Source organism: Hypomesus transpacificus, chromosome 16, assembly GCF_021917145.1.
Source record: "Hypomesus transpacificus isolate Combined female chromosome 16, fHypTra1, whole genome shotgun sequence".
Taxonomy (NCBI): domain Eukaryota; kingdom Metazoa; phylum Chordata; class Actinopteri; order Osmeriformes; family Osmeridae; genus Hypomesus; species Hypomesus transpacificus.
The window spans coordinates 5169719-5185396 of NC_061075.1; the positions used below are offsets into that span (position 1 = coordinate 5169719).

General features: G+C 50.0%; 20 non-coding genes across 20 annotated transcripts; all 20 read right to left on the minus strand.

Moving 5' to 3' along the window:
- Window positions 1-60: 60 nt before the first annotated feature.
- Window positions 61-202, minus strand: LOC124478884. Its single transcript, XR_006957296.1, has one exon. It is a non-coding gene; the product is annotated as a U4 spliceosomal RNA (small nuclear RNA).
- A 435-nt stretch (window positions 203-637) lies between these two features.
- On the minus strand, window positions 638-779 carry LOC124478885. Its single transcript, XR_006957297.1, has one exon. It is a non-coding gene; the product is annotated as a U4 spliceosomal RNA (small nuclear RNA).
- A 439-nt stretch (window positions 780-1218) lies between these two features.
- On the minus strand, window positions 1219-1360 carry LOC124478886. The gene has a single exon (XR_006957298.1). It is a non-coding gene; the product is annotated as a U4 spliceosomal RNA (small nuclear RNA).
- A 439-nt stretch (window positions 1361-1799) lies between these two features.
- On the minus strand, window positions 1800-1941 carry LOC124478887. Its single transcript, XR_006957299.1, has one exon. It is a non-coding gene; the product is annotated as a U4 spliceosomal RNA (small nuclear RNA).
- Window positions 1942-2380: 439 nt separating this feature from the next.
- On the minus strand, window positions 2381-2522 carry LOC124478888. The gene has a single exon (XR_006957300.1). It is a non-coding gene; the product is annotated as a U4 spliceosomal RNA (small nuclear RNA).
- Window positions 2523-2961: 439 nt separating this feature from the next.
- On the minus strand, window positions 2962-3103 carry LOC124478890. The gene has a single exon (XR_006957301.1). It is a non-coding gene; the product is annotated as a U4 spliceosomal RNA (small nuclear RNA).
- A 439-nt stretch (window positions 3104-3542) lies between these two features.
- On the minus strand, window positions 3543-3684 carry LOC124478891. Its single transcript, XR_006957302.1, has one exon. It is a non-coding gene; the product is annotated as a U4 spliceosomal RNA (small nuclear RNA).
- A 439-nt stretch (window positions 3685-4123) lies between these two features.
- LOC124478892 lies at window positions 4124-4265 on the minus strand. Its single transcript, XR_006957303.1, has one exon. It is a non-coding gene; the product is annotated as a U4 spliceosomal RNA (small nuclear RNA).
- Window positions 4266-4704: 439 nt separating this feature from the next.
- Window positions 4705-4846, minus strand: LOC124478893. Its single transcript, XR_006957304.1, has one exon. It is a non-coding gene; the product is annotated as a U4 spliceosomal RNA (small nuclear RNA).
- A 439-nt stretch (window positions 4847-5285) lies between these two features.
- LOC124478894 lies at window positions 5286-5427 on the minus strand. Its single transcript, XR_006957305.1, has one exon. It is a non-coding gene; the product is annotated as a U4 spliceosomal RNA (small nuclear RNA).
- A 439-nt stretch (window positions 5428-5866) lies between these two features.
- On the minus strand, window positions 5867-6008 carry LOC124478896. The gene has a single exon (XR_006957307.1). It is a non-coding gene; the product is annotated as a U4 spliceosomal RNA (small nuclear RNA).
- Window positions 6009-6447: 439 nt separating this feature from the next.
- On the minus strand, window positions 6448-6589 carry LOC124478897. Its single transcript, XR_006957308.1, has one exon. It is a non-coding gene; the product is annotated as a U4 spliceosomal RNA (small nuclear RNA).
- Window positions 6590-7028: 439 nt separating this feature from the next.
- Window positions 7029-7170, minus strand: LOC124478898. The gene has a single exon (XR_006957309.1). It is a non-coding gene; the product is annotated as a U4 spliceosomal RNA (small nuclear RNA).
- A 439-nt stretch (window positions 7171-7609) lies between these two features.
- On the minus strand, window positions 7610-7751 carry LOC124478899. Its single transcript, XR_006957310.1, has one exon. It is a non-coding gene; the product is annotated as a U4 spliceosomal RNA (small nuclear RNA).
- A 439-nt stretch (window positions 7752-8190) lies between these two features.
- Window positions 8191-8332, minus strand: LOC124478900. The gene has a single exon (XR_006957311.1). It is a non-coding gene; the product is annotated as a U4 spliceosomal RNA (small nuclear RNA).
- Window positions 8333-8771: 439 nt separating this feature from the next.
- Window positions 8772-8913, minus strand: LOC124478901. Its single transcript, XR_006957312.1, has one exon. It is a non-coding gene; the product is annotated as a U4 spliceosomal RNA (small nuclear RNA).
- A 439-nt stretch (window positions 8914-9352) lies between these two features.
- On the minus strand, window positions 9353-9494 carry LOC124478902. Its single transcript, XR_006957313.1, has one exon. It is a non-coding gene; the product is annotated as a U4 spliceosomal RNA (small nuclear RNA).
- A 439-nt stretch (window positions 9495-9933) lies between these two features.
- Window positions 9934-10075, minus strand: LOC124478903. The gene has a single exon (XR_006957314.1). It is a non-coding gene; the product is annotated as a U4 spliceosomal RNA (small nuclear RNA).
- Window positions 10076-10514: 439 nt separating this feature from the next.
- Window positions 10515-10656, minus strand: LOC124478872. The gene has a single exon (XR_006957285.1). It is a non-coding gene; the product is annotated as a U4 spliceosomal RNA (small nuclear RNA).
- A 439-nt stretch (window positions 10657-11095) lies between these two features.
- LOC124478912 lies at window positions 11096-11236 on the minus strand. Its single transcript, XR_006957322.1, has one exon. It is a non-coding gene; the product is annotated as a U4 spliceosomal RNA (small nuclear RNA).
- Window positions 11237-15678: the final 4442 nt, after the last annotated feature.

Genomic DNA, 15678 nt, shown 5'->3' on the forward strand with positions numbered 1-15678 from the left:
GCTGAATCACCTGGGATCATTGCCAAAACACGGACGCACTGTCTTTCACACCGACGTCAGCCTCCGTGGAGGCGATCAAAAATTGTCAAGGCTGGCTATATTTCAAGCCAATCCTGACGGGGTATTGGGTTAAGTTTTCAACCAGCAATAATCACGTCTCAGCTGGACTTCATAGACTACGATATTGCCTCTGCGAAAGGATAGCCAACCAAGCAAGAGGGAATTCGGCCTGGTGTAGGAGCTCAGCCGAGCCATGGACGGTGTCCCGTTCTTGGATTCAAGCCTATGTTCAGGACCAATTTAGGATCGAGCGTGTTGGCGCATTCTTTCAAAATGCCTTGGATGTTACGGAAAGTATTGAGCAAAAGAGCGGGTGGGTGAGCTTTGGTGGGTGAGCTTTGTTGGACGCGGAGCCAATCCTGAAGCATGACGCTAGTGCGAGAGCAAGGCATTGTGGGTAATATGCTGCAACGGTGCCTGCTGAGTCCAAGCGTGCTGGGGAACTGTAAGGGTTCACGGGCCTCACGCTGAACCACCAAACCTACCTCTGTGCCAGAGAGCGCCGGGCGGCACAGCGGCTGAATCACCTGGGATCATTGCCAAAACACGGACGCACTGTCTTTCACACCGACGTCTGCCTCCGTGGAGGCGATCAAAAATTGTCAAGGCTGGCTATATTTCAAGCCAATCCTGACGGGGTATTGGGTTAAGTTTTCAACCAGCAATAATCACGTCTCAGCTGGACTTCATAGACTACGATATTGCCTCTGCGAAAGGATAGCCAACCAAGCAAGAGGGAATTCGGCCTGGTGTAGGAGCTCAGCCGAGCCATGGACGGTGTCCCGTTCTTGGATTCAAGCCTATGTTCAGGACCAATTTAGGATCGAGCGTGTTGGCGCATTCTTTCAAAATGCCTTGGATGTTACGGAAAGTATTGAGCAAAAGAGCGGGTGGGTGAGCTTTGGTGGGTGAGCTTTGTTGGACTTTTGCGGAGCCAATCCTGAAGCATGACGCTAGTGCGAGAGCAAGGCATTGTGGGTAATATGCTGCAACGGTGCCTGCTGAGGCCAAGCGTGCTGGGGAACTGTAAGGGTTCACGGGCCTCACGCTGAACCACCAAACCTACCTCTGTGCCAGAGAGCGCCGGGCGGCACAGCGGCTGAATCACCTGGGATCATTGCCAAAACACGGACGCACTGTCTTTCACACCGACGTCAGCCTCCGTGGAGGCGATCAAAAATTGTCAAGGCTGGCTATATTTCAAGCCAATCCTGACGGGGTATTGGGTTAAGTTTTCAACCAGCAATAATCACGTCTCAGCTGGACTTCATAGACTACGATATTGCCTCTGCGAAAGGATAGCCAACCAAGCAAGAGGGAATTCGGCCTGGTGTAGGAGCTCAGCCGAGCCATGGACGGTGTCCCGTTCTTGGATTCAAGCCTATGTTCAGGACCAATTTAGGATCGAGCGTGTTGGCGCATTCTTTCAAAATGCCTTGGATGTTACGGAAAGTATTGAGCAAAAGAGCGGGTGGGTGAGCTTTGGTGGGTGAGCTTTGTTGGACTTTTGCGGAGCCCATCCTGAAGCATGACGCTAGTGCGAGAGCAAGGCATTGTGGGTAATATGCTGCAACGGTGCCTGCTGAGGCCAAGCGTGCTGGGGAACTGTAAGGGTTCACGGGCCTCACGCTGAACCACCAAACCTACCTCTGTGCCAGAGAGCGCCGGGCGGCACAGCGGCTGAATCACCTGGGATCATTGCCAAAACACGGACGCACTGTCTTTCACACCGACGTCAGCCTCCGTGGAGGCGATCAAAAATTGTCAAGGCTGGCTATATTTCAAGCCAATCCTGACGGGGTATTGGGTTAAGTTTTCAACCAGCAATAATCACGTCTCAGCTGGACTTCATAGACTACGATATTGCCTCTGCGAAAGGATAGCCAACCAAGCAAGAGGGAATTCGGCCTGGTGTAGGAGCTCAGCCGAGCCATGGACGGTGTCCCGTTCTTGGATTCAAGCCTATGTTCAGGACCAATTTAGGATCGAGCGTGTTGGCGCATTCTTTCAAAATGCCTTGGATGTTACGGAAAGTATTGAGCAAAAGAGCGGGTGGGTGAGCTTTGGTGGGTGAGCTTTGTTGGACTTTTGCGGAGCCCATCCTGAAGCATGACGCTAGTGCGAGAGCAAGGCATTGTGGGTAATATGCTGCAACGGTGCCTGCTGAGGCCAAGCGTGCTGGGGAACTGTAAGGGTTCACGGGCCTCACGCTGAACCACCAAACCTACCTCTGTGCCAGAGAGCGCCGGGCGGCACAGCGGCTGAATCACCTGGGATCATTGCCAAAACACGGACGCACTGTCTTTCACACCGACGTCAGCCTCCGTGGAGGCGATCAAAAATTGTCAAGGCTGGCTATATTTCAAGCCAATCCTGACGGGGTATTGGGTTAAGTTTTCAACCAGCAATAATCACGTCTCAGCTGGACTTCATAGACTACGATATTGCCTCTGCGAAAGGATAGCCAACCAAGCAAGAGGGAATTCGGCCTGGTGTAGGAGCTCAGCCGAGCCATGGACGGTGTCCCGTTCTTGGATTCAAGCCTATGTTCAGGACCAATTTAGGATCGAGCGTGTTGGCGCATTCTTTCAAAATGCCTTGGATGTTACGGAAAGTATTGAGCAAAAGAGCGGGTGGGTGAGCTTTGGTGGGTGAGCTTTGTTGGACTTTTGCGGAGCCAATCCTGAAGCATGACGCTAGTGCGAGAGCAAGGCATTGTGGGTAATATGCTGCAACGGTGCCTGCTGAGGCCAAGCGTGCTGGGGAACTGTAAGGGTTCACGGGCCTCACGCTGAACCACCAAACCTACCTCTGTGCCAGAGAGCGCCGGGCGGCACAGCGGCTGAATCACCTGGGATCATTGCCAAAACACGGACGCACTGTCTTTCACACCGACGTCAGCCTCCGTGGAGGCGATCAAAAATTGTCAAGGCTGGCTATATTTCAAGCCAATCCTGACGGGGTATTGGGTTAAGTTTTCAACCAGCAATAATCACGTCTCAGCTGGACTTCATAGACTACGATATTGCCTCTGCGAAAGGATAGCCAACCAAGCAAGAGGGAATTCGGCCTGGTGTAGGAGCTCAGCCGAGCCATGGACGGTGTCCCGTTCTTGGATTCAAGCCTATGTTCAGGACCAATTTAGGATCGAGCGTGTTGGCGCATTCTTTCAAAATGCCTTGGATGTTACGGAAAGTATTGAGCAAAAGAGCGGGTGGGTGAGCTTTGGTGGGTGAGCTTTGTTGGACTTTTGCGGAGCCAATCCTGAAGCATGACGCTAGTGCGAGAGCAAGGCATTGTGGGGAATATGCTGCAACGGTGCCTGCTGAGGCCAAGCGTGCTGGGGAACTGTAAGGGTTCACGGGCCTCACGCTGAACCACCAAACCTACCTCTGTGCCAGAGAGCGCCGGGCGGCACAGCGGCTGAATCACCTGGGATCATTGCCAAAACACGGACGCACTGTCTTTCACACCGACGTCAGCCTCCGTGGAGGCGATCAAAAATTGTCAAGGCTGGCTATATTTCAAGCCAATCCTGACGGGGTATTGGGTTAAGTTTTCAACCAGCAATAATCACGTCTCAGCTGGACTTCATAGACTACGATATTGCCTCTGCGAAAGGATAGCCAACCAAGCAAGAGGGAATTCGGCCTGGTGTAGGAGCTCAGCCGAGCCATGGACGGTGTCCCGTTCTTGGATTCAAGCCTATGTTCAGGACCAATTTAGGATCGAGCGTGTTGGCGCATTCTTTCAAAATGCCTTGGATGTTACGGAAAGTATTGAGCAAAAGAGCGGGTGGGTGAGCTTTGGTGGGTGAGCTTTGTTGGACTTTTGCGGAGCCAATCCTGAAGCATGACGCTAGTGCGAGAGCAAGGCATTGTGGGTAATATGCTGCAACGGTGCCTGCTGAGGCCAAGCGTGCTGGGGAACTGTAAGGGTTCACGGGCCTCACGCTGAACCACCAAACCTACCTCTGTGCCAGAGAGCGCCGGGCGGCACAGCGGCTGAATCACCTGGGATCATTGCCAAAACACGGACGCACTGTCTTTCACACCGACGTCAGCCTCCGTGGAGGCGATCAAAAATTGTCAAGGCTGGCTATATTTCAAGCCAATCCTGACGGGGTATTGGGTTAAGTTTTCAACCAGCAATAATCACGTCTCAGCTGGACTTCATAGACTACGATATTGCCTCTGCGAAAGGATAGCCAACCAAGCAAGAGGGAATTCGGCCTGGTGTAGGAGCTCAGCCGAGCCATGGACGGTGTCCCGTTCTTGGATTCAAGCCTATGTTCAGGACCAATTTAGGATCGAGCGTGTTGGCGCATTCTTTCAAAATGCCTTGGATGTTACGGAAAGTATTGAGCAAAAGAGCGGGTGGGTGAGCTTTGGTGGGTGAGCTTTGTTGGACTTTTGCGGAGCCAATCCTGAAGCATGACGCTAGTGCGAGAGCAAGGCATTGTGGGTAATATGCTGCAACGGTGCCTGCTGAGGCCAAGCGTGCTGGGGAACTGTAAGGGTTCACGGGCCTCACGCTGAACCACCAAACCTACCTCTGTGCCAGAGAGCGCCGGGCGGCACAGCGGCTGAATCACCTGGGATCATTGCCAAAACACGGACGCACTGTCTTTCACACCGACGTCAGCCTCCGTGGAGGCGATCAAAAATTGTCAAGGCTGGCTATATTTCAAGCCAATCCTGACGGGGTATTGGGTTAAGTTTTCAACCAGCAATAATCACGTCTCAGCTGGACTTCATAGACTACGATATTGCCTCTGCGAAAGGATAGCCAACCAAGCAAGAGGGAATTCGGCCTGGTGTAGGAGCTCAGCCGAGCCATGGACGGTGTCCCGTTCTTGGATTCAAGCCTATGTTCAGGACCAATTTAGGATCGAGCGTGTTGGCGCATTCTTTCAAAATGCCTTGGATGTTACGGAAAGTATTGAGCAAAAGAGCGGGTGGGTGAGCTTTGGTGGGTGAGCTTTGTTGGACTTTTGCGGAGCCAATCCTGAAGCATGACGCTAGTGCGAGAGCAAGGCATTGTGGGGAATATGCTGCAACGGTGCCTGCTGAGGCCAAGCGTGCTGGGGAACTGTAAGGGTTCACGGGCCTCACGCTGAACCACCAAACCTACCTCTGTGCCAGAGAGCGCCGGGCGGCACAGCGGCTGAATCACCTGGGATCATTGCCAAAACACGGACGCACTGTCTTTCACACCGACGTCAGCCTCCGTGGAGGCGATCAAAAATTGTCAAGGCTGGCTATATTTCAAGCCAATCCTGACGGGGTATTGGGTTAAGTTTTCAACCAGCAATAATCACGTCTCAGCTGGACTTCATAGACTACGATATTGCCTCTGCGAAAGGATAGCCAACCAAGCAAGAGGGAATTCGGCCTGGTGTAGGAGCTCAGCCGAGCCATGGACGGTGTCCCGTTCTTGGATTCAAGCCTATGTTCAGGACCAATTTAGGATCGAGCGTGTTGGCGCATTCTTTCAAAATGCCTTGGATGTTACGGAAAGTATTGAGCAAAAGAGCGGGTGGGTGAGCTTTGGTGGGTGAGCTTTGTTGGACTTTTGCGGAGCCAATCCTGAAGCATGACGCTAGTGCGAGAGCAAGGCATTGTGGGTAATATGCTGCAACGGTGCCTGCTGAGGCCAAGCGTGCTGGGGAACTGTAAGGGTTCACGGGCCTCACGCTGAACCACCAAACCTACCTCTGTGCCAGAGAGCGCCGGGCGGCACAGCGGCTGAATCACCTGGGATCATTGCCAAAACACGGACGCACTGTCTTTCACACCGACGTCAGCCTCCGTGGAGGCGATCAAAAATTGTCAAGGCTGGCTATATTTCAAGCCAATCCTGACGGGGTATTGGGTTAAGTTTTCAACCAGCAATAATCACGTCTCAGCTGGACTTCATAGACTACGATATTGCCTCTGCGAAAGGATAGCCAACCAAGCAAGAGGGAATTCGGCCTGGTGTAGGAGCTCAGCCGAGCCATGGACGGTGTCCCGTTCTTGGATTCAAGCCTATGTTCAGGACCAATTTAGGATCGAGCGTGTTGGCGCATTCTTTCAAAATGCCTTGGATGTTACGGAAAGTATTGAGCAAAAGAGCGGGTGGGTGAGCTTTGGTGGGTGAGCTTTGTTGGACTTTTGCGGAGCCCATCCTGAAGCATGACGCTAGTGCGAGAGCAAGGCATTGTGGGTAATATGCTGCAACGGTGCCTGCTGAGGCCAAGCGTGCTGGGGAACTGTAAGGGTTCACGGGCCTCACGCTGAACCACCAAACCTACCTCTGTGCCAGAGAGCGCCGGGCGGCACAGCGGCTGAATCACCTGGGATCATTGCCAAAACACGGACGCACTGTCTTTCACACCGACGTCAGCCTCCGTGGAGGCGATCAAAAATTGTCAAGGCTGGCTATATTTCAAGCCAATCCTGACGGGGTATTGGGTTAAGTTTTCAACCAGCAATAATCACGTCTCAGCTGGACTTCATAGACTACGATATTGCCTCTGCGAAAGGATAGCCAACCAAGCAAGAGGGAATTCGGCCTGGTGTAGGAGCTCAGCCGAGCCATGGACGGTGTCCCGTTCTTGGATTCAAGCCTATGTTCAGGACCAATTTAGGATCGAGCGTGTTGGCGCATTCTTTCAAAATGCCTTGGATGTTACGGAAAGTATTGAGCAAAAGAGCGGGTGGGTGAGCTTTGGTGGGTGAGCTTTGTTGGACTTTTGCGGAGCCCATCCTGAAGCATGACGCTAGTGCGAGAGCAAGGCATTGTGGGTAATATGCTGCAACGGTGCCTGCTGAGGCCAAGCGTGCTGGGGAACTGTAAGGGTTCACGGGCCTCACGCTGAACCACCAAACCTACCTCTGTGCCAGAGAGCGCCGGGCGGCACAGCGGCTGAATCACCTGGGATCATTGCCAAAACACGGACGCACTGTCTTTCACACCGACGTCAGCCTCCGTGGAGGCGATCAAAAATTGTCAAGGCTGGCTATATTTCAAGCCAATCCTGACGGGGTATTGGGTTAAGTTTTCAACCAGCAATAATCACGTCTCAGCTGGACTTCATAGACTACGATATTGCCTCTGCGAAAGGATAGCCAACCAAGCAAGAGGGAATTCGGCCTGGTGTAGGAGCTCAGCCGAGCCATGGACGGTGTCCCGTTCTTGGATTCAAGCCTATGTTCAGGACCAATTTAGGATCGAGCGTGTTGGCGCATTCTTTCAAAATGCCTTGGATGTTACGGAAAGTATTGAGCAAAAGAGCGGGTGGGTGAGCTTTGGTGGGTGAGCTTTGTTGGACTTTTGCGGAGCCAATCCTGAAGCATGACGCTAGTGCGAGAGCAAGGCATTGTGGGGAATATGCTGCAACGGTGCCTGCTGAGGCCAAGCGTGCTGGGGAACTGTAAGGGTTCACGGGCCTCACGCTGAACCACCAAACCTACCTCTGTGCCAGAGAGCGCCGGGCGGCACAGCGGCTGAATCACCTGGGATCATTGCCAAAACACGGACGCACTGTCTTTCACACCGACGTCAGCCTCCGTGGAGGCGATCAAAAATTGTCAAGGCTGGCTATATTTCAAGCCAATCCTGACGGGGTATTGGGTTAAGTTTTCAACCAGCAATAATCACGTCTCAGCTGGACTTCATAGACTACGATATTGCCTCTGCGAAAGGATAGCCAACCAAGCAAGAGGGAATTCGGCCTGGTGTAGGAGCTCAGCCGAGCCATGGACGGTGTCCCGTTCTTGGATTCAAGCCTATGTTCAGGACCAATTTAGGATCGAGCGTGTTGGCGCATTCTTTCAAAATGCCTTGGATGTTACGGAAAGTATTGAGCAAAAGAGCGGGTGGGTGAGCTTTGGTGGGTGAGCTTTGTTGGACTTTTGCGGAGCCAATCCTGAAGCATGACGCTAGTGCGAGAGCAAGGCATTGTGGGTAATATGCTGCAACGGTGCCTGCTGAGGCCAAGCGTGCTGGGGAACTGTAAGGGTTCACGGGCCTCACGCTGAACCACCAAACCTACCTCTGTGCCAGAGAGCGCCGGGCGGCACAGCGGCTGAATCACCTGGGATCATTGCCAAAACACGGACGCACTGTCTTTCACACCGACGTCAGCCTCCGTGGAGGCGATCAAAAATTGTCAAGGCTGGCTATATTTCAAGCCAATCCTGACGGGGTATTGGGTTAAGTTTTCAACCAGCAATAATCACGTCTCAGCTGGACTTCATAGACTACGATATTGCCTCTGCGAAAGGATAGCCAACCAAGCAAGAGGGAATTCGGCCTGGTGTAGGAGCTCAGCCGAGCCATGGACGGTGTCCCGTTCTTGGATTCAAGCCTATGTTCAGGACCAATTTAGGATCGAGCGTGTTGGCGCATTCTTTCAAAATGCCTTGGATGTTACGGAAAGTATTGAGCAAAAGAGCGGGTGGGTGAGCTTTGGTGGGTGAGCTTTGTTGGACTTTTGCGGAGCCAATCCTGAAGCATGACGCTAGTGCGAGAGCAAGGCATTGTGGGTAATATGCTGCAACGGTGCCTGCTGAGGCCAAGCGTGCTGGGGAACTGTAAGGGTTCACGGGCCTCACGCTGAACCACCAAACCTACCTCTGTGCCAGAGAGCGCCGGGCGGCACAGCGGCTGAATCACCTGGGATCATTGCCAAAACACGGACGCACTGTCTTTCACACCGACGTCAGCCTCCGTGGAGGCGATCAAAAATTGTCAAGGCTGGCTATATTTCAAGCCAATCCTGACGGGGTATTGGGTTAAGTTTTCAACCAGCAATAATCACGTCTCAGCTGGACTTCATAGACTACGATATTGCCTCTGCGAAAGGATAGCCAACCAAGCAAGAGGGAATTCGGCCTGGTGTAGGAGCTCAGCCGAGCCATGGACGGTGTCCCGTTCTTGGATTCAAGCCTATGTTCAGGACCAATTTAGGATCGAGCGTGTTGGCGCATTCTTTCAAAATGCCTTGGATGTTACGGAAAGTATTGAGCAAAAGAGCGGGTGGGTGAGCTTTGGTGGGTGAGCTTTGTTGGACTTTTGCGGAGCCAATCCTGAAGCATGACGCTAGTGCGAGAGCAAGGCATTGTGGGTAATATGCTGCAACGGTGCCTGCTGAGGCCAAGCGTGCTGGGGAACTGTAAGGGTTCACGGGCCTCACGCTGAACCACCAAACCTACCTCTGTGCCAGAGAGCGCCGGGCGGCACAGCGGCTGAATCACCTGGGATCATTGCCAAAACACGGACGCACTGTCTTTCACACCGACGTCAGCCTCCGTGGAGGCGATCAAAAATTGTCAAGGCTGGCTATATTTCAAGCCAATCCTGACGGGGTATTGGGTTAAGTTTTCAACCAGCAATAATCACGTCTCAGCTGGACTTCATAGACTACGATATTGCCTCTGCGAAAGGATAGCCAACCAAGCAAGAGGGAATTCGGCCTGGTGTAGGAGCTCAGCCGAGCCATGGACGGTGTCCCGTTCTTGGATTCAAGCCTATGTTCAGGACCAATTTAGGATCGAGCGTGTTGGCGCATTCTTTCAAAATGCCTTGGATGTTACGTAAAGTATTGAGCAAAAGAGCGGGTGGGTGAGCTTTGGTGGGTGAGCTTTGTTGGACTTTTGCGGAGCCAATCCTGAAGCATGACGCTAGTGCGAGAGCAAGGCATTGTGGGGAATATGCTGCAACGGTGCCTGCTGAGGCCAAGCGTGCTGGGGAACTGTAAGGGTTCACGGGCCTCACGCTGAACCACCAAACCTACCTCTGTGCCAGAGAGCGCCGGGCGGCACAGCGGCTGAATCACCTGGGATCATTGCCAAAACACGGACGCACTGTCTTTCACACCGACGTCAGCCTCCGTGGAGGCGATCAAAAATTGTCAAGGCTGGCTATATTTCAAGCCAATCCTGACGGGGTATTGGGTTAAGTTTTCAACCAGCAATAATCACGTCTCAGCTGGACTTCATAGACTACGATATTGCCTCTGCGAAAGGATAGCTAACCAAGCAAGAGGGAATTCGGCCTGGTGTAGGAGCTCAGCCGAGCCATGGACGGTGTCCCGTTCTTGGATTCAAGCCTATGTTCAGGACCAATTTAGGATCGAGCGTGTTGGCGCATTCTTTCAAAATGCCTTGGATGTTACGGAAAGTATTGAGCAAAAGAGCGGGTGGGTGAGCTTTGGTGGGTGAGCTTTGTTGGACTTTTGCGGAGCCAATCCTGAAGCATGACGCTAGTGCGAGAGCAAGGCATTGTGGGTAATATGCTGCAACGGTGCCTGCTGAGTCCAAGCGTGCTGGGTAACTGTAAGAGTTCACGGGCCTCACGCTGAACCACCAAACCTACCTCTGTGCCAGAGAGCGCCGGGCGGCACAGCGGCTGAATCACCTGGGATCATTGCCAAAACACGGACGCACTGTCTTTCACACCGACGTCAGCCTCCGTGGAGGCGATCAAAAATTGTCAAGACTGGCTATATTTCAAGCCAATCCTGACGGGGTATTGGGTTAAGTTTTCAACCAGCAATAATCACGTCTCAGCTGGACTTCATAGACTACGATATTGCCTCTGCGAAAGGATAGCTAACCAAGCAAGAGGGAATTCGGCCTGGTGTAGGAGCTCAGCCGAGCCATGGACGGTGTCCCGTTCTTGGATTCAAGCCTATGTTCAGGACCAATTTAGGATCGAGCGTGTTGGCGCATTCTTTCAAAATGCCTTGGATGTTACGGAAAGTATTAAGCAAAAGAGCGGGTGGGTGAGCTTTGGTGGGTGAGCTTTGTTGGACTTTTGCGGAGCCAATCCTGAAGCATGACGCTAGTGCGAGAGCAAGGCATTGTGGGTAATATGCTGCAACGGTGCCTGCTGAGGCCAAGCGTGCTGGGGAACTGTAAGGGTTCACGGGCCTCACGCTGAACCACCAAACCTACCTCTGTGCCAGAGAGCGCCGGGCGGCACAGCGGCCGAATCACCTGGGATCATTGCCAAAACACGGACGCACTGTCTTTCACACCGACGTCAGCCTCCGTGGAGGCGATCAAAAATTGTCAAGGCTGGCTATATTTCAAGCCAATCCTGACGGGGTATTGGGTTAAGTTTTCAACCAGCAATAATCACGTCTCAGCTCGACTTCATAGACTACGACGAGACTATACTCCCTGATGGACGTCGGCGGCACATCCCCCCCAACACACACGTGCGTGAGATCCTCGGGCTCTGCCTCTTCAAGGATCGACATGTTCTTGCTCTCGCCAGGTCTGGGAGTGTGTTCTTTCAAGACCCAGGCGACGCACTTCTCAGACCACAGGATGCTGACCATGACCCTGCGATGGGAGTGGCCAGCCAGACCAACAAGGGGGCCCTGGAGGATGAACACATCTGTACTCCAGGACCCCTCCATCACCCACTCCTTCTCTAGGTGCTACCTGGATTGGAGGACCTGAAATAACTATTTACATCCAGATAGATTGGTGGGAAATGGTAAAGTCCCAGGTCAAGGGGTTCTTCGGAGGGGTGGGAAGGAGGAAGGCTCGGGAATAGAGGGCCCGCTTCCACCACCACAACGGGGCCCTGCAATGCCTGAGCCTCCTCCAACTCAGAGGATTCAACGTGACCCGGGAGCTGTCAGAGACCAAGGAACACCTGGCCACACTCTATCAGGAAGAACAGGAAAGGAAGACTTTCAGGGATAAACTCCAGGGCCTGGAGGAGGAGGAGAAATGTACCAAACACTTTTTCCACAGGGCACGGTCTAAACAACAAGGCATCCTGTCCCTCTGCAACACCACCAGCCAGACCGTCACGGACAGCAACGACATCAGGAGGGTGAATGAGGAGTTCTACGGCCGGCCGTTCGACACCAAGCCGGCGGACAGGACTCTGGCGGAAACCTTCCTCGACGGTCTGGACCAAATCAAAGAGGGGGGCTAGGGCGAGGAACCAGAGCTGAGTCTGGCGGAGCTCACCCAGGTCGTGCACGCCATAAACACCCAGAAGGCCCTTGGAACGGACAGGATCCCGGCGGAATTCTATCAGGCCTTCTGGGAACTCATCAAGGGTGATCTGGCTCAGGTCCTCCGAGTGGTCCGAGTTGGCGCAGGGGGGGCCCACACTGGTGAATTAAAGTGTTTTGTTTTGAGGTAAGGGTCATGGGGTAATTGTGTTTCGACAGATAGACACTGGGTGAAATGTGGTGGAAGTTTTTACCAATGCACTGTAAATAACTGTTTTTAATTTTGGTAAAACCAATAAAGTATAAAAGGTAGATCACCACTTAAAAAAAACTGTGCGAGTGGCGTCAACTGTGCCAGATAACGCGAGTCGAGATACAATTAAAAAACCAAAGTGTTTTTTTATGAACAGTAATCTATTAAAGTCTGGACTGATAACAAGGACCTGGAGTGTAGAGATTGCGCGGGAGCTTGACGAATGTTTTTTCATTTTTAGTTATGCACTGTATTTTGCAGTTATTTAAAGGTAGGATATGTGATGTTATCTGCATTCCATGCAGTTGGGCATTTCCCCCTCTTGCACTCCGGTAATGGACAATATGATGGACAGCTCTGAATTTTGATAAAAAATTTGAGTTGATAGTAAGGAGCTTATCGAACAATTATCATTCAGTACAAGCTAAAATAATACTGCTGGATTAAATCTTCATGATAAGATGAAATCTAGTGAAAAAAACGTGTGTGAGGAAAACAAAATATATAAATATTACGAATAATCGTCCCAAATTTACTTTCTGCAGTCTGACTACAGTACGGTCATCTGCGTCGCCAATTCCAACAGTTTCCAAAATGTGCGTAGGCCTACGGGAGGGTCAGAGTTTGCGTGGAGGACCGCACATTCTCCCGTCAAGTTTGTTTTTTATAAATCACAACCTTCGCGTGAAAAGTGGCGTACGCAAGCTTTATAAATGAGACCCCTGGTTAGACTTTTTGTTCGACTTGAGACGGCGCCGAGGCTAGGTCACTGTGACGTATCTATCAAAGTACCGTGAAATCGATTTAAGAACAGCCCACAAGGGTTAAGACTTTGTGATCAATGTCTATGTTCTGTAGAGCACTTATCCACCCAAGTACCTCAACAAAATGTTTAATGTGTGCCAAAATTATGTCCCCTAACAAGCCATGCCGATCAATTTGATTTGGTCTCAGCATGCCATCTCTGACACCACTTATGTCTTCCATCATCTCTTGAATCCAGGTGTCCCTATCTGCCTTCGATCTTGTGCAGCTGCTTTGGTCTGAAGATAACCACGCCTCTTGCTTGCATGTAGGATTGAACATAAATACAGCACAGAAATAATTGTGGTTAGGAAATATATGTGGCATTAGGAAATAAAAGTCCCAATAAATAAATAAATAAACAAATAAATGTGGCATTAGGAAATAAAAGTCCCATGAAACAAATAAATGTTGTCTTCACAAAAATATAATTTTGAAATAAGTAAATGGATTTATTTATTTAGGTAAACGGATTCAGCTATGTATTTTTATGATGTTACATTTCTATATTGTAGTGGAAATGTTGGTCATATGCATAGATGTATGTGTATGAAATCTATAATCTTCTATGTTCATTGGTAAGAGACAGGAAGGGAAGATAATTAAGTTGAGTTCAAAGGAATGTGAGGTGCTGATGGCTCTCTGGGCAGCTTGCCCTGGGGGATGGGTGAAGCATCTTATATGGCCTTCTGTCCTCTGGCTACTGTAAGGGGTCAATGAGACAGTTGCTCTGAACTTTGACTAGAAGGACTGTGTCCTGTTTAATTGTTTGTGTTAATTAAAAGTATTGTTTGAAGATGGTCACACAAAGGACAGTTGACCATTTGACTGGTCAACCCCTGTGGCTTTATTATTTACTGCTCTGGAGAGAGCTGTGACATCAAAGAACTTTGGGACACACCGGAGATGTATTGTTTCAAACTGTCACTAAGTTGAGTTAGCCAATCACAGAGTTTGCTACATTGATTGATTATAGAATGCCATTTGATCTTAAGTTTATATAAGGCAGTGCATGTGTGATGGTTCGCCATCACTCTCACGAACGATCTGTGTGGATGGCACCTCCTTCGTTGAGACTGATCAGCAAAGCTTTGTTTAAACATATATGTAATTGTATAGTCTAAATAAATTGTATTAAAACCATATCCCTTGACTATTCAGATCTACACAGTGCCACTCGAATTCTTCCTTAGCAATATTTATTGCCATCTTTTTTTAATTTCAGGATTGATTTCATAGCCATATTTATTTATTTACCTATTTATTTATTTAATTTGGACTAAAACGGCATTCCATAGCTATGTAGCATGACTTTATATACCATTTAATGGTTCTGGCTATTTTTTGTAATATTTTACTAGTGCAAGATAACAGTACATATTACGCCACCGGTCACTCAACCAGTCCTGTGTCGGCTGGGCTAGCGAACTTGCAGTGGCACAGAACAATGTCATGTAATGTGACGAGACTCATAAAAAATGTATTGGAAGCCAACGCCCCGCGCCGCCCGCTCCGCCCGATTCGTTGTAGTGGACACGCACCGTTAAACAGTTGAAATGCATGAGAAATACAAGTTGTTGCGGGAGAGTGTGATAAATGACTGGAATGCGTGAGTCTCAAAGCGAATGCATGAGACTTCAGAGCTCTGTTATCGAGTTATACAGAGTAAAAAGCCAATCAGAAAACATCACCAGCATTCCCCCCACCCACCCAAACGTTGACAGGTATGGGAATCTCTCACTTAAGAGCCTTGCCTATGACGCAGTCATTTACATTTAGTCATTTAGCAGACGCTCGTATCCAGAGCGACTTACAGAAAGTACAGGGACATTCTCCGTCATACATGATTTACAACAACAAGTAGTCACTTGGTATTTGTGATGATCAGACATGTCAATCATTCCCAGGGCAATCCAGTAATCATCTGTCTTGCTTGCTTTTGTCTGTGGCTTGATTTGGGCTACCATAATATTACTGGCAGCCTTCCGAGAGCCTACTACACAACATTCAACATGCAGTACATCTTCCAAGCACAAACCACGATCAGCACAAGGATTAACATGCCCGTATTCATAGATCACATCTCTCATGAGAATCTTGGCTACCATGGTAGCATTGGCTTTCCGACATGGTTAGGAGCCAAAAGAAGAGGCAGGGAGAGAGAAGGAATGGAGGGAAGGGAAAATGTATGGAGGACAAGGGAGAGGAAGAGGAAAATAGGTGGTGTCTGATGAGATAAGGGCCACAGGAGTGAGAACTAGGACCCTCACAGGACTGTACAGCATGAGTATGACTAAACATGACTATGTATGTAGTGTTTTGTGTTCATTTGGTTTTGTGTTTCAATGTAGAATTTTTTATAGTAGGTACATTTCTATACATACAGTAAAGATATGGAAAACATAAAGGATAAGCAAATTGCTGAAATTTCTGATTCATTCTTGTATAGACTTAGGTAGTCAAAGCGAAAAGGTGTTATCTTTGTTCTATGATGAAATACTGATTCATGTGAAAAGTCATTCAAACTTCAGAGATAGAAGTTCATCATTTTTGTACTTTTCTCAGTTGTTAGTGTTTTTAAAGTCAGTGTGTTATG